At 47.9% G+C, this 14,187-nt stretch overlaps 1 protein-coding gene and 1 long non-coding RNA gene across 22 annotated transcripts in view; one reads left to right on the top strand and one right to left on the bottom strand.

The window, feature by feature from the left end:
• The window catches only part of LOC102547142 (uncharacterized), a 33,896-nt gene extending 21,345 nt beyond the window's left edge, over positions 1-12,551 (bottom strand). For all 17 annotated transcript variants that reach the window (XR_015640205.1, XR_015640213.1, XR_015640211.1 and 14 more), the window contains exons 1-3: positions 12,462-12,551; positions 8,998-9,160; positions 7,781-7,904 (exon numbers count right to left, since the gene is read on the bottom strand). This is a non-coding gene — a long non-coding RNA (uncharacterized LOC102547142). The remainder of the gene's footprint in view (positions 1-7,780; positions 7,905-8,997; positions 9,161-12,461) is intronic.
• C16h10orf71 (similar to human chromosome 10 open reading frame 71) overlaps positions 1-14,187 on the top strand; it is a 50,054-nt gene that overhangs the window by 10,481 nt on the left and 25,386 nt on the right. For 2 of the 5 annotated variants that reach the window (XM_087588899.1, XM_087588897.1), the window contains exons 1-2: positions 12,975-13,014; positions 13,136-13,246. The gene's annotated coding sequence lies outside the window, so the exon portion shown is untranslated. 5 annotated transcript variants of the gene reach the window in all.

The following is a 14,187-nucleotide window of genomic DNA, read 5'->3' as shown; positions in this document are numbered from 1 at the left end:
CTCCAAGCTTCTACAGAGTGATGCCTGAGTGTACTCGGTGTGCCCTGGGATGAGCGGCATCATTCTATGATACAGGAAAGTGGGCAGACAGCCACACAAACATGCCCACTTCACCCAGGTAGTGTTTCCTGACCCGACATGAGCGCCACATCCCGGGCTTAAAAACAAACTGGAGCAGATGATTAGGCCTCCATCCAGGCTCAGGCAACTGGACATCCCGAGGGAGATAACTGGTAATCCTCTTGGTGATGGCCTCCGGGAGAGAGTGCTCACCAGCCACGCAGGGGCAGACTGCAGGCACACAACATATTCTGTTGGCAACAACCGCATGTGGAAGGAAGTGGCCCGCGTCCTTTTCACATAGGAGTGTGACCAAGGAGCCACGGCATGGTCTACCTGATGTGAAGGACCCCTGCAACCTTTTTAATGCAGACCTCCTGAAGCTGGGAGCAAGGCTTCTCTGGAATGTTTATGGTGACATCCAGGAAACTATTTAAGAAACAGGCAGGCTTAGGCGGGCTTCCTGGTGGAACCTACTGTCAGCACAGGATAATCTGCCCAAAGCAAGGTTTATCCACACTAATCCCACACTACAGAAACCGGAGCCATACATTAAACTCACCTGGGAGGCTTCATGCTTCCTCTACCTAAGGCTGAGCATCAAGCCATACCCATTACCCAGAAACACAAGGGGTGGGTGCCACATCTGGGCTGAAATGCTTCACATACCACAATATGCACAGCGCTAGCTAAGAAGCCGGGCCTCACACCCAGGTCCCTAAGCCCACCCTGGCTCACCTGATGCCTCCCAACAGCGCAGAGAAAGACAAGCCCCATTTCCATAAGAAATCCCTATTGATTTCATGACTAAGTCGTGTTTACCTGCTTCTTTTTTTTATTTTCTTAATTTTTATTGGATTTTTTTCAATTTAAATTTCAAATGTTATTCCCTTTCCCAGTTTCCTAGACATAAGCCCCCTATCCCATCCCCCTCTCCTTCTTCTATAAGGGAGCTCCCCTCCCCATCCACCCCTCTTCTCACCCCCCTGACATTCCCCTACACTGGGGGTCCAACCTTGGCAGGACCAAGGGCTTCTCCTTCCACCGGTGCCCAACAAGGCCATCCTCTGCTACAGATGCAGCTGGAGCCATGGGTCAGTCCATGTATAGTCTTTGGATGGTGGTTTAGTCCCTGGGAGCTCTGGTTGGTTGGCATTGTTGTTCATATGGGGTCTCGAGCCCCTTCAGCTCTTTCAATCCTTTCTCTAATTCCTCCAACTGGGGTCCTGTTCTCAGTTCAGTGGTTTGCTGCTAGCATTCGCCCCTGTATTTGACATGCTCTGGCTGTGTCTCTCAGGAGACATCTATATCCCATCCATATCCGGTTCCTGTCAGCCTGCCCTTCTTAGCTTCATCAATCTTATCTTACAGTCTTGGTGGCTGTATATGGGGCACATGTGGGACAGACTCTGAATGGCTGTTCCTCAGGCTTTGTTCCAAACTCTGCCTTCGTATCCCCTCCTATGAATATTTTTGTTCCCCCTTTTAAGAAGGAATGAAACATCCACACTTTGGTCGTCCTTCTTCTTGAGCTTCATGTAGTCTGTAGATTGTATCTTGGGTAATTCGAGCTTTTGGGCTAATATCCACTTATCAGTGAGTGCATACCATGTGTGTCTTTCTGTGATTGGGTTACCTCACTCAGGATGATATTTTCCAGTCCCAACCATTTGCCTACGAATTTCATAAAGTCGTTGTTTTTGATAGCTGAGTAGTACTCCATTGTGTAGATGTATCATATTTTCTGTATCCATTCCTCTGTTGAAGGGCATCTGGGTTCTTTCCAGCTTCTGGCTATTATAAATAAGGCTGCTATGGCATAGTGGAGCATGTGTCCTTGTTATATGCTGGAGCATCTTTTGGGTGTATGCCCAGGAGAGGTATAGCCTGTTTTCGAAAAGATGCTCAACACCACTAATGACTGGGAAGATGCAAATCAAAACCACAGTGAGAGTTCACCTCCCACCAGGATGACTGCAATCAAATGAATAAAAAAGAAAGTGAGAAATATCAGGTAGAAGAACAGAAGCCTGTGCAGTGTTAGAGGGAGGGACTGTGAGGCCGTGTGTGTGGGAAACAGTGACAGTACCTGGGAAAGTTCAACAGAATTGTCACATGGTCTAGCAGCTTCAGCATAATCTCTCTGTCTCTCGGTCTCTCTCTGTCTCTCTCTGTCTCTCTGTCTCTCTCTGTCTCTCTCCCTCCCTTTCTCCCTCTCCCTCTCCCTCCCCCTCTCCCTCTCCCTCCCCCCCTCTCTCTCTGTGTTATGAAATCAGGCATTCAGATATTCCCAGCAGCCTAAGGGTAGCCTTAAGTGCAGAGACGAAGTGTGTGGTAGGGACAGGCAATGAAGCACTCTTCTGCTTGTAGGCGGAAGAAAATCCTGACACATGCTACGAAGAGAACAAACCCCAAGGACATGTAAGAGAGCTACACTAACCACGGAAAGACACTGTGTTACAACACACATACGAGAAAAATGTGGGAGTCAAATCCATACAGGTGGGAAGAAGGATGGAAATTTCCCAAGTGTTGAGGCAGGAAGTGAAGGTATGAGTGGATACAAAGTACAGTTTCACAAAATGAGAAAACTCTAGAAACTGGCTTCACAGCCTTGTGTGTGACACCGTCCCGCGAGTGGAGTGTGCCTGCCGTGGTAACATTTTATGTTGTGTGTACTTTGTCAGGATTCATGAAGAATGCAGTGGCTTTTCTGTTGTTCTCTTTTGTTTTTATGAACCAAACGTTGATAAGCCAGGATCAGTAATGAGAGGGATGGGGAGCCTTTGTGTATCAGTTTTCAAAGCATCTACGGAAGGTGCAGAGCACCCAGGGGGCATCTCACCATCTTCCCAAACATAGACATTACCCACCGGGAGAGCATTGTAACTGAAGAAAATGAGTCACGGAACTTCCTGCTGACCACCAGACATGGCCTGCATGGTGCTTCCTTCATTGACTCCTATGCCTATCATTTGTTTTCTCCTTATAAGGGCCAGGCTCTCAGGTATGCAGGGGCAGAGCAGGCAAGGGCCCAGGAGACAGAAGAAGCAAGACCAGCAAGAGAAAACTAGGAACAGGGATGGCCGCACATCCCCACTGCCGATGAAGGAGAAGCCAGGAGGACCAGGCTCTCTTTGGTCCTGGCACTGGGCACTGCTTTCAGGGGATCCTGGCTGCAACGGCTTCTCTTCTATGGCCCTCATCCTGAGACACAGTAGGGTTCCAGCAAAAGTTGGTTTGCAGCAGCCCACAGTGGGGCTATGCAGATGTTTGCCCAGATGGCCTCCAGAGAAGTCTAGCTCCCCCTCTAAGACCACTTTGGAAGACGGGATCTTCCCGTTCTTACAGCTCCTCTAAGCCCACTGTGAACCCTTTTCATTCTGCAAAACCCAAACCAGGCCCAATTTCTGATCGGCTTCGTTTTTCAGGCTCATTCAGGAAAAACAAAATCCATTAAAGTCTCCTGCTCCCCTGTGAGAGGCACGGAACCCCCATGCTAGTGAAGTGGGCTCTCTTGAGGGGATAGACTCATTTGATGGAGATCAGTGTCTGGCTTATTGAAGGTGCTTAATAAATATTCGATCATAACAATCTTAATTACTGGATTACATCATGTCTGTCCTAGGGTGGGATATAAATAAATAATACCACCGTATTAATGAGCCTTTCGGGGAGTACTGCTCATTCTGAGCTCCCGCCACTACACAGGAGGTTTTAATAACTTCGGGCAGCTTTCATATTTCACGGGAAGATATCTCTGCTCACCACAGGTGAACACTTAGTTAGCAGCAACATGTGCAGAATGCTTCCTGGTCGCCGGCTTGCCACACTCACGTTCAACTTAACATAGGTCGGAGGCGCTTAGGGCCAGTATCAAGGATGGTGACCAGAGCGGTGCTACAGCACCTGCAGGGGGCGAAGGTGAGCTAGTGACATTGCAGCCTAAGCCAGGACCTCGTCAGGCAGATAGCCCCAACCCAGCGGTCCTCCAGAAGGTTCTATGGCCCCATAAAGCACCAGCCACTGCCCTAGGAGGGAATAAAACCTAGAGGTTTTTCCATTTCCCATTTAAAAGCTGAGTAACATACAGCTATCGAAGCACAAATCTCACTTGTAAATGCTAATCACCAAACCGTACTCCTCCATGGAGCACTACCTGGGACGTCATGGGCCTGGTCTGGCCCTGGGCTAGAGGTGACATCAGAGACTAGAGCTGAGAGCCAGTGTTGTTGGACACCAAGAGCAGACAAGAGCAGGAAAGATCTTGGCCTAAGGCTCGCCCATGCCAGGGAAGGGATAGCACCAGCCCTTACCCCATATATGAAGTTACCAGCATGCCTGCCGGCATCAACTACAGGGGAAATCCTCACATTATAGAAGGAACTTATTTCAAAGTTATATAGAAGTATCTGGAAGCTTCCAGAAGCAATGCTAGTTTTCAGGAGATTGGACCTGAATGCCTGATGTTGACTCTGGGGGGTGAGTGGGTGACCTATAAAGCCATTTCTCCTAAGAACACACATTCTAACTCTACACAGCTTCATATGATGCCTGATCCAGATCTGGTCTCCTGTGCTCTGAAACCGGACAGGAGAATGGGAAGGAAGCTTCTCTAGTGGACTTTAGGGTGGGGAGGGCGGCCTTGGCAACCTCCATGTCCCTAAAGGAAGCCCCACATCTCTGACAGCAAAGTGGTCGCTCTGAGCATCTGTCTGTGGACCTGAGTACCCACTGCCCTCCTGTAGTTCCAGGACCCCTGGTGCAAATGCCAGCCGACAGCGGAAGGACCCTTAACTGGTCCTAGAGAAGAAGTAGAAAGCGCATTGCTCTCTCATGACACCCCATCACACTACACCTCCATTCTGAAAGCCGTCACTCTTCACAGCAAAGTTAGCCACTAGCCAGCCCTGTGTGGTTTCAGCCCAGGGAGCCACATGGGGTAAAGACTGTAAAGAACCTCTTGTCAGTAGCAGGACCTGTCTTAATTACCCTGCTTCACATCGCCCGCGTGACACACACAGCATTAATAAACACACACGTGTATGCACACACACACATACATACATGCACACATACACACACACACATGCCCAGCTTACAGAACGATATCCACTGCTTCTGGTTGCCAGTTACCTCTTTATTTAAAACAAGACCACAGAGTACTTGAGGCAGACTTGGAGGCGGTGGTGGTTGTTGTGTGTGTGTGTGTGTGTAACACACACATATTTTTCGCTTCCTTTCTTTCTTTCTTTACATGCGTATGTAGAGTTTTGTATTAGAATATGTAGTCCATTTTTGCCTGGTTATGTAACAATGCACACTAACGATTTTCTCCCATTTCAGTTTCCAAATTTGGAAGGACGGCCTCAGACAGTTACACTCTCCACTTGGACATTTAACTGTTTCTGATGTTTTGTGAGCTTGCCAATATTTGTAGAGATGTTGGCCTCCCTGAAGCCACTTAGTGTCAGATAACCCCAAGTGAGGTTACCAGACAGCCTGGAGTCTGCAGGACGGGCCAGGCTGGCCCAGGTGCCACCGTCTCTGCCACATGGCAAGAGGAACAGACTCAGCTCTGCCCCATCGTGGTCTGCCTGTGTTTCTGGATGCCTGATTGTCTCTCCTTCCCTGAACCCTCAGCCTCCACCTATTCTGTGTCCTCCCCACCTTGGCTTTCATTTTCTTCCTAATGCAGGGCATTTCAAACAACTGTATACATATCTTAAAATGGGCAAACAAATGACCAAATTCAGACCTTTTCCTGGACCCCAGACCCTGTGTAACTTTGAAGTCCCAGATACCACACACAGTTCCACACACAGGGGTTTCTGCAGTTCCCCCTGCGTGCTTCCTGCAAGTTTATGCAATTATCATGCCTAAAAATCTGCAGCCTTTCTTTAACATCAAATCTCCAAATAGAGTCATTAGTCTCCCTACTGTTTTGGAGAGGTTTCTGGGAGTCATAGGTAGAGTGGTCTATTCATGGTGATCGGCGATCTTTTTCTAGCAGCCTTTAATCCATCACACACCCTGTCTGCTTTGCTTTAAAACTTTGCTATACACGTCTGCTCCCTTCTCTTACCCCATCGTTTCTTCTGGGGAGTTGATTATTACTTTTTATCATCGATCCAAGTCATGGGTTCTGTGCTTTCAAACATGTAGGAAATCGGTCTCTTTATCTACAGACCTTCCCACCGGTGCTTTCCTGGGCGCGTCGTGCTGGCCGTGGCCTTTGGCACCACTCAGCTTCAGGAGTTTTCTCTGCCTGTGCCCTTGTTTTATATGGGGGGGGGGGGTGCTAAACTAGCTTTGAGGATCTTTTCTAATGAAAATCAAACACCTCAGTGTGTTTCCACAGGCAGCCTCCCGAGAAGAGTTTTCACCTGTGCTTGACAGTTGACAATACTCTATTTCCTCCCTCCCTTCATTAGGGAAACTTTCCTTCACCCATTCTGTGTTGCCTGGGACCATTGATAACAGTTCATGTGTGCAAATCAGGCTATGTCTGCTGCCCTGTCCCATGTTCCAGAAGGGTAAGCTACTCCCTGTGTTTGCCAAAGAGAACTTGGAGGGCTGTATGCTTAACCCCACACCCCACCCCCACCCCCGTGCCAGAGTCATTATGAACTGATCGCTTTAAACAGGTTTGAATTGCTTCTTATTTGCTGATGGTTTTATTCTTAACCTGCCATCATCTCTTTCCCCAGTGAGAGCCTCTTCCAGCCAGTCCTCAGCATATGATCCCGGAGGGTTTTCATGACCTGCCTGGCTTTCTGATGTGACAATGTGTTCCGGGATCTGCTTACATGTTTTCTGGTTTGTTTGTTAGTTGCTTTTTTTCTTTCTTTCTTTTTAAATAAGAAAGGGTGGTTGAGGCGAAAATCTAAGCATAAATTATGAGCATTGCTATTCTGTCAGCTATACGATGCTTTCCTTTCTTAAAGATGGTCATCAAGAGAAATTGCCAATATTCCAGGGCAAGAAGGCAGGGCTTCGCTCGATGTCATCTCTTATCATGTCCATCTCCTTCCTCAACTGCAAAAGCAAAGCAACCTTGCGTTCTAACGGCATCAGCAGGCCTTCGTGGGCTTTACCTTTATGTACAAGCACATTTCTAAGAACAGCTTGGGATTTTATTTTATATTTGATTTGCTAGATAGAGGCTAGGTCAGATCACTGTATTTTAAAGCCATCCCGTGTATTTTCTCCAATGTATTACCTACACATTGAGTTCATTTATCATGTTTTGGTATGTTTGCTCTTAGGTTGTTGGGATTAGGAACAGAACTCGGGACCTCTTCATGTGAGGGAAACATTCTAGGTCTAAGCCAAATTCTGAGCACTCCCATTGGTTTGCCTTTATTGAAACAAGTCGTTCTTAAGTTTCCAGGATCTGGTGTGTGTGTGTGTGTGTGTGTGTGTGTGTGTGTGTGTGTGTGTGTTGGATTAGAATTCCATAAAGTATGTTCATGGCTTCAAGACAAAGGTGCCCAAGAAAGGACAGATTCAGAGCAGTCCAACTTCAATCTTCTCCCTACATCCTGTGCCTTTCCTTCCCCATAGGTAACTCAGTTTCCGGTTCTTGTCTACTTATGACTTCCTTTTAGAACCAAAAAAAAATAAAGTGCCTTCTTTTGCAGCCCCTCGTTGAATAGATAGTAAACACACTGTACCCTCAGGTCTTTACCACAGGGTTTCCAGCTCCAGGGGTCCTTACCTCTTCCCATAGCTGTGTAGTGTTCAGTAGCAAAGAGGCACGCAGCTTCTCACCAATTCCTCGGCACAAAGTCCTAAGGCTGCCAATCACTGCAGATCTCCTGCCACCATAGCCGAAGTAGTCTCTTTATGACAAAATAAAATCATGATCTGACACACCGAGCCACGATTCTATGCCATGTAAGTGCTTGCAAAGCTTGCTCGCAAAGTTCCGCAGGTACCATGTTGAGGAAAATCAGGATATGGGCTTAGGCTTGTCAGCCGTTGGTGGCCTGGGAAGAAATTCCTTAAATCTCTAAGGCCAAACCTGCTGTGCTGGTAGCCTGTGCTCACCTGCGTTTTGCATTCCACCCTCAACTCTTGCAGCCAGGCTTCTCTATTGATTCCTCTCCCCCTACACACACACACACACACACACACACACAGCCTCTGCATTGAAAGAGTGTATATTTTAAGAAGGCCCTGCTTTTTCATGGGTATGAGAAGGATGCACCCCAGGGGAAACAGGGTTCCTGCTTGAAGTCTTGGATTAGAACCACTGCTGACTGGGATACCAAGATATTCACCATATCTTAATGCCACACCCCAGGGTGAATCAGTCTGATGGGGGTAGGTGGAAGTCTGTGACCCAGAAATGAGCCGGTCCAGCACCAGGCAACACAGATAAAGTCAAGACGCATGGGTCAGTTCAAATCTCCTGAGAGCGTGACAAGTGCAAGGAAATGGACACAACTTCTTAATAAGTCATTAAATTTGTGGTTTGACAGTTTTGTACATGTCTACAGCACATTCTGGTTATGGTTACCATGAGCCCTCTCATCGCTCTCCCACCCCCACAACTTACTGTCCACCTCCTCTACCCTGTGGGTCCCTTTCCCTTTATGTCTTTCTGCTTTAAACTCACTTGAGTTCAAGCAGGGCCATCTGCGTGGCCCTGACGTTGAAGCTTCCCACTCGAGCCTGGCTCAGCCGTGGGTATATAGCTGAAGACAAGGCTGCCCATCTGCCAGACTCCATCAGTAACCTGAGTTCAGCAGAGAGGAATAGAGTCCCGTGAACCCGCCCATCCTATTTCCGTGATTGAGTGATTGACAGCTGTCAGGACCAATTTTGTATAGGCCTGCAAGCTCAGGTTTTCAATGGCTACATGGAAACAAAGTCTAATGATGCATTTTATTAAACCCAAAATATCCAACATATCGTGTTACCCCAATTTACCATGAGATTGTGATCCAACAAGCGCGTGCTCAGTTGAAATTCTCAGTTGAAGAACATCAGATGCAAAACAGCCAACCTGGCAGAGCACACGTCAGGTGAGTTGCCCCCTTCGAGGTGGCTGAGCGGTGTAGCTTCTTGTCTCTGCCCACCAGATACTGCCAGCCTGGGAACGATTAGGGTTCATATTGTGAGGCTGACCACCAGACACATGCCACTTTATCAGAGACATAAAGCGGAAAATCTCAAGCAGGACCATTGTAAGTTATTTATACTATCATCCCAACATGTGATCGATACAGGACGTGATTGAAGTGTTTGTGTATCATGGGATTACTAAGCCTCTCTCTCTCTCTCTCTCTCTCTCTCTCTCTCTCTTTCTCTCTCTCTCTCACGCACACACACATTTCACATTCTTCCATTGTGATGAAGCCCTTACCAAGGAACCCTGGAGGTTAAGCCTCAGGGGGCTATCTCACCCTTAAGCCAAGATTTCACTCCATCAGCTAGGACATGTCCCGACTGTATCCAGACAGGAAGAGCAGCAGCCTCATGGAAGTGTCCTCAGCCACCTGGGTCTGTGAACTGTATCCAGACTGTAAGCTACTAATAGAACACTCCTTTTAAGTTCAGCCCTTGGTGTCAGACACTGAACCAGCATAAGCAGTCAGCATCCTCTGTGTGCACACAGATCTCATATTCCCAAAAGGGCATTGTGGTTTTGATCTGAGACGTGCCACATAGGCTCATGTTTTGAGCATTCTACCCTAGCTGTTTGGTCTCAATGCTGCCCCTACTCCTGTGCTAAGGATTGAACCTTGAGCCTCGTACATGCTAGGCACGTTCACTAAACTAAATCACCAGCCTTCCTTTAATTTATTCTTTGTCTTAATTTTGAGACAGTATCTCACCAAGTTGCCCAGGCTAGCCTTGAACTCATTCCATCACAGAAGCAGGTCTTAAACTCGTGAACCTATTGCCTAAGCCTTCCAGGCTTACCCCAGCAAGCCCAGCTGTGGAATGACTCTGAAGGCTATGGAGCCTTTAGTGGGTATGGCCCAGCTAGTAGAAATAGTTTACTAGGGGCAGTGGAAGTGTTTTTCTTCCCTCTGACTTCTAAAGCTCTGATGGAGCAAAAGGCTAGAATCAAGGGTGTGTAGTGTGTAGCTCACTACTGTAAGGACATTGACTGGTAGGAGGTACAGTGTAAGAGTTCAGTGTGTACTGGTTAGCTTTTTCATTTTATTATCAAGCCAGGAAGATGCGCCAGGCTCCCAAAGACACTGATAGAAATGATTCCCAAAGAAATCTTGGTGCTGGAAAAAATAATAATAAAACCCATGTCCAGGCCACAAGGGTAGAAGAATCAGGTGCATTACCTCATAATCTTTGCAGGGATGTGAGTTTCAAAGAACCAGAGCCAGAAACCAGCTATAGAAGCCATTGTGCCCTGCCCTTGCTCTCAGCTTTTAAACCATGTCTCCTTAACACAGACGCAGCGCAGACTGAAGTCACTGTAAGAGGAAGCCAGTGATCACGTGCATTGGGGCCACAGTGCGGCCATTTTTTTTTGCTCCCACCATTAAACGGATACTCTGGCCCTGCTGTGAGCTGTCCCTGCAGGAATGGAACATGGTTACACACTGCCTGAGGACAACTTTATTTATGTTCCTGTTGAACCGAGAAGTGAGCCTTGTTTTTCCTGACCATTCAAAGCAGGGTGGCTCACATAGCACCCGTGAGTCTACATTTAGAATGGTGTCTTCATTCACATTCTTTCCACGAAGCTCATGGCTCCTGGGCTGGAAGGCAGTGGTCACTTCTCCTTGGCCAGACCCCAGGAACCATGCCAGCTCTGGGCTATGCAGACCCTGTGTTCTTGGTCCAAAGCCCAACTGTTGTCTTTGCTAAGGATGTTCAGCGTGTGTGTGCCCATGGAAACTAATACGGATGTGGGATCCATGGCTTGTGGAAGCTTTTCCTGGGGCAGGTGGATTCTGGGGTGGTCGCTGTGGTCTGGTTAGCTTGCTCAGAGGTTCTTGCTAGATGGATGCCCCATTTTTCTCTCCCAGCTTTGTTGACAAAGCTGCTCATCGCTCCTGCCCACCCCCCCTGAAGGTTCTCCTGGTCTCTTGTCAGTCAGCCACGTCAAGTAAACAGTATCAGCTCTTGCCTCGGAGCGCAGGTCACTGTTTCTGTGATCCCAGACCAGACATGACGTCATGCTGGCCACCTGTGAGGCATTAAGAGCGACTCTGACAGAGGAGGGCAGGGACGAGAGCTGGGAAGTCAGAGGCTTCGCCGAATGCTCCAGCTCTCGTTGCTCACTCAACCAAGGCAAATTCCACAGATGTGAGGTTTAGCGATTGGTGTCGTCTAATGTTGGGATGGAGTGACGCTGGCCGTGTACAGAAGGCAAGGGACTGACTATGAATTTGCTTGTATGTGTAATGGGGGAAAAGATCACTAAAATATCAAATCTATGGTTGTCTTTGGCATTGCTTAATAGAAAGCTCTATTTTTTTTTTAAAAGCAAGTTGGACTAAGTTTTATATAAAGGGAATTAACAAATGTCACAAAAATCGCAAAAAAATAGTAAAAACATTGCTGATACTTGGGGATCTTATCAATATACAATCTTGTATATATCTGAATTCCTTTGACCTTTAACCCCCACAGAGCAACAGGTATTCGTTCCAGTTTATACATAGGTTAAATTGAAGCTTAGCTAGGAAGAGTGTTTGGCTGTCATTAGCTAATGGAATCAAGGTTGCCTGAGCCTCTGTAATGTTCTCATTCCAATTTCAAGTTGGTACCAAGATATCTTGGCTGGGATGGATAATGCTAGAAGATTCATTCTGGGTCTTCTTCAAACCATCTCTGTGTGCAGAGCCAGGAAAGTATAGCTGTGCCCACCTCAAGGTCTGATGTTCACAGACTGAGGTTCAAGGATAGGACAGAGGTGGCTGCCCTTGAGGTGCCCACAAAGTCAGTTCACAAATAGACCCAGAAGTATAGTACTCTGCAGGGCTATCCCTAGGGCGTTGAGGAGCCCTGTATCTGACAGGACTAGGTAACTTTAATCATTCGAGCCACAGACCAAGGGAGCACAAAGGGGGTCTTTAGTCACAAGAGAAGACATTCTTGCATTGAATCTTGACAGTAAGGGAGCTTTCATGGGACAAGCTTGAGGAAGGTGAGGAGAGCAATTGGGAGCTAGCACAGCACAGGCTGAGAAGAAGAAGAAGGTGATTGAGGGCCATATAGAGGTAGGGAAGATGACCCCCAGGCCAACCTAGGAAGCAGCTATAGAGAAGGCAGGTGTGAACTTATCTTGGGACTTTGGGGGAGGAAGCAGAAGTCCTTCCCAGAGAAGGAGAGGGAAGCCCTGGGCTGACAGAAAAGGTTTGTCATTTGGTGCTGAGGTTTTGCAAACAACAGGGCCAAGTTGTCGAGTGGACACTTACCTCGAATCTTCCCTGATTATTTCACATCCTTCTGCACCTCTCTCCTTGAAAAGATCAGCCTTCCCCAGCCTGTGGCTGGCAAATTATCTTGCTCCAAAAGCATGGCACAGTATAGCTCCTTACTCGAGGAATGCAGGCTGTGGTTGTCCAGAGCCGATGATGAAACAGGCTATTTCTGCTCTGGGACATCAGCAGGCCTCCAGCACTGGCTCCAAGGCGTATGCTATCATGTTCCTAGCGTTTCTTAAGACAAATGTTTTCCTTCCCATCTTGAGATATTTTTATTCGAATCTAGGTTCTGGGATAGCCTAGGAAATCACTCTGAACTGAGGCTCGAATCGTGGTGAGGGTCCAGCTAATCAGCAAACAATTTTCACTCCCCAAGTTATCTATTACTCGTGGCTGATCTGGATGTAAAAATAGCCTCTGGGGCTGTTTGTTTAATCTGACTGTTACTTGACACCACGCGGGTGTTAACTGCAGAGCTAGCTGACTGTTTGCCTCTTCCCCACTAAGAGCACCGTTTGGTTTCCCCGGGCCAGTCTCTGCTTGGGTAAGCTTCTGAGACTTCCATGTCTAGCAGCTTTTGGCCACTGATTTTTACTCAAGTAGGTAGCCTGGTGAGGCTTGGGCAATCTGAGTGCTGAATCCTCTTTCCTCTCCTCTCTGGGCAGCCTGGCTGAGGGGGAAGAAGTTTGGGCAACTGGGCAGAGCTGTGCACCCTCCGGATCCTGGGAAGGCCTGTGGAACCAGCAGCTGGGACACTTGCACGGAAAGAACAGAAGGTACAGTTAACACAGTTGAGGGAGTCTCAAGCCAACGGTAGCAGGGTGTCAGCTCTGGGAGGGGTCTAAGTGTGAAAGTGTGCAGCCTGGTGTCTTCGGGGTAAGGGCACACTGAACGCTTGGGGTCTTAGAGGTCGAGCGTGTCCTGTGGGCCATGAACAGAAGATTTAGAGCATACGTGTGTGACTTTGTCCTCCCACGGACCTGTCAGAGTACTCGGCTCCTACAGGGCAGAGTGAGCACATGTTTGTGGGTGTCTGACCCTTTCGGTGCCAAATGGGACCACCAGGGTCCCTGGGTTTTACAACAGAATTGAAGGGGGGTGATTCCTTTGTCACTCGGCTACCACAGAGAGAGGCGCTGGCCATGGGGACACTTTCTGCCATTCTGACTTACGGGCTTTGAAAACACGTGGGTCTCCAACACAAAGCCCTCAGCAGACTGCCTGTCCTCGTGAACCCCGGGGAGCCTAGCCAGATCCCTACAAGTCAGACTGGCCCGATGGAAAGCCATCCTTTCTTTCCGGATGGAGAAGGATTGGTAAGTGATAAGGACACTTATGAATAGGAATATATGAAAGTTTCATAGAATTGAGAAATATTATTTGGCACTTTAAAAATACCTCTATAAATATAGGAATCAGATGTGCATGTCAAACCACGTCTGCTTCTCCAGTGTTTGGGGACAGTGGTGCCCTGTGACTGGGAGCCTGGATTTGTAAATAAAACTCCATTGGCACCCAGCCCAGCACATTCATTTGCATACAGGCTGGCTGCTTTTACACACCTGCCCGGAGCATGCACAGTGCAAGAATGAAATCAACTGTGTGGTCTTTTGCAGAACAATGTTGTTGACTGCTTGTGGGGCACGTGCCCTCAGAGCCGGGTAGAGTTTTAATCCACATACACCCACAGCAGCAACACAGTTCGCACAAGCGGGCC

This window comes from Rattus norvegicus, chromosome 16 (assembly GCF_021556685.1).
Source record: "Rattus norvegicus strain SHRSP/BbbUtx chromosome 16, alternate assembly SHRSP_T2T, whole genome shotgun sequence".
Taxonomy (NCBI): Eukaryota; Metazoa; Chordata; class Mammalia; order Rodentia; family Muridae; genus Rattus; species Rattus norvegicus.
This window is presented reverse-complemented; position numbering and strand designations above follow the sequence as displayed.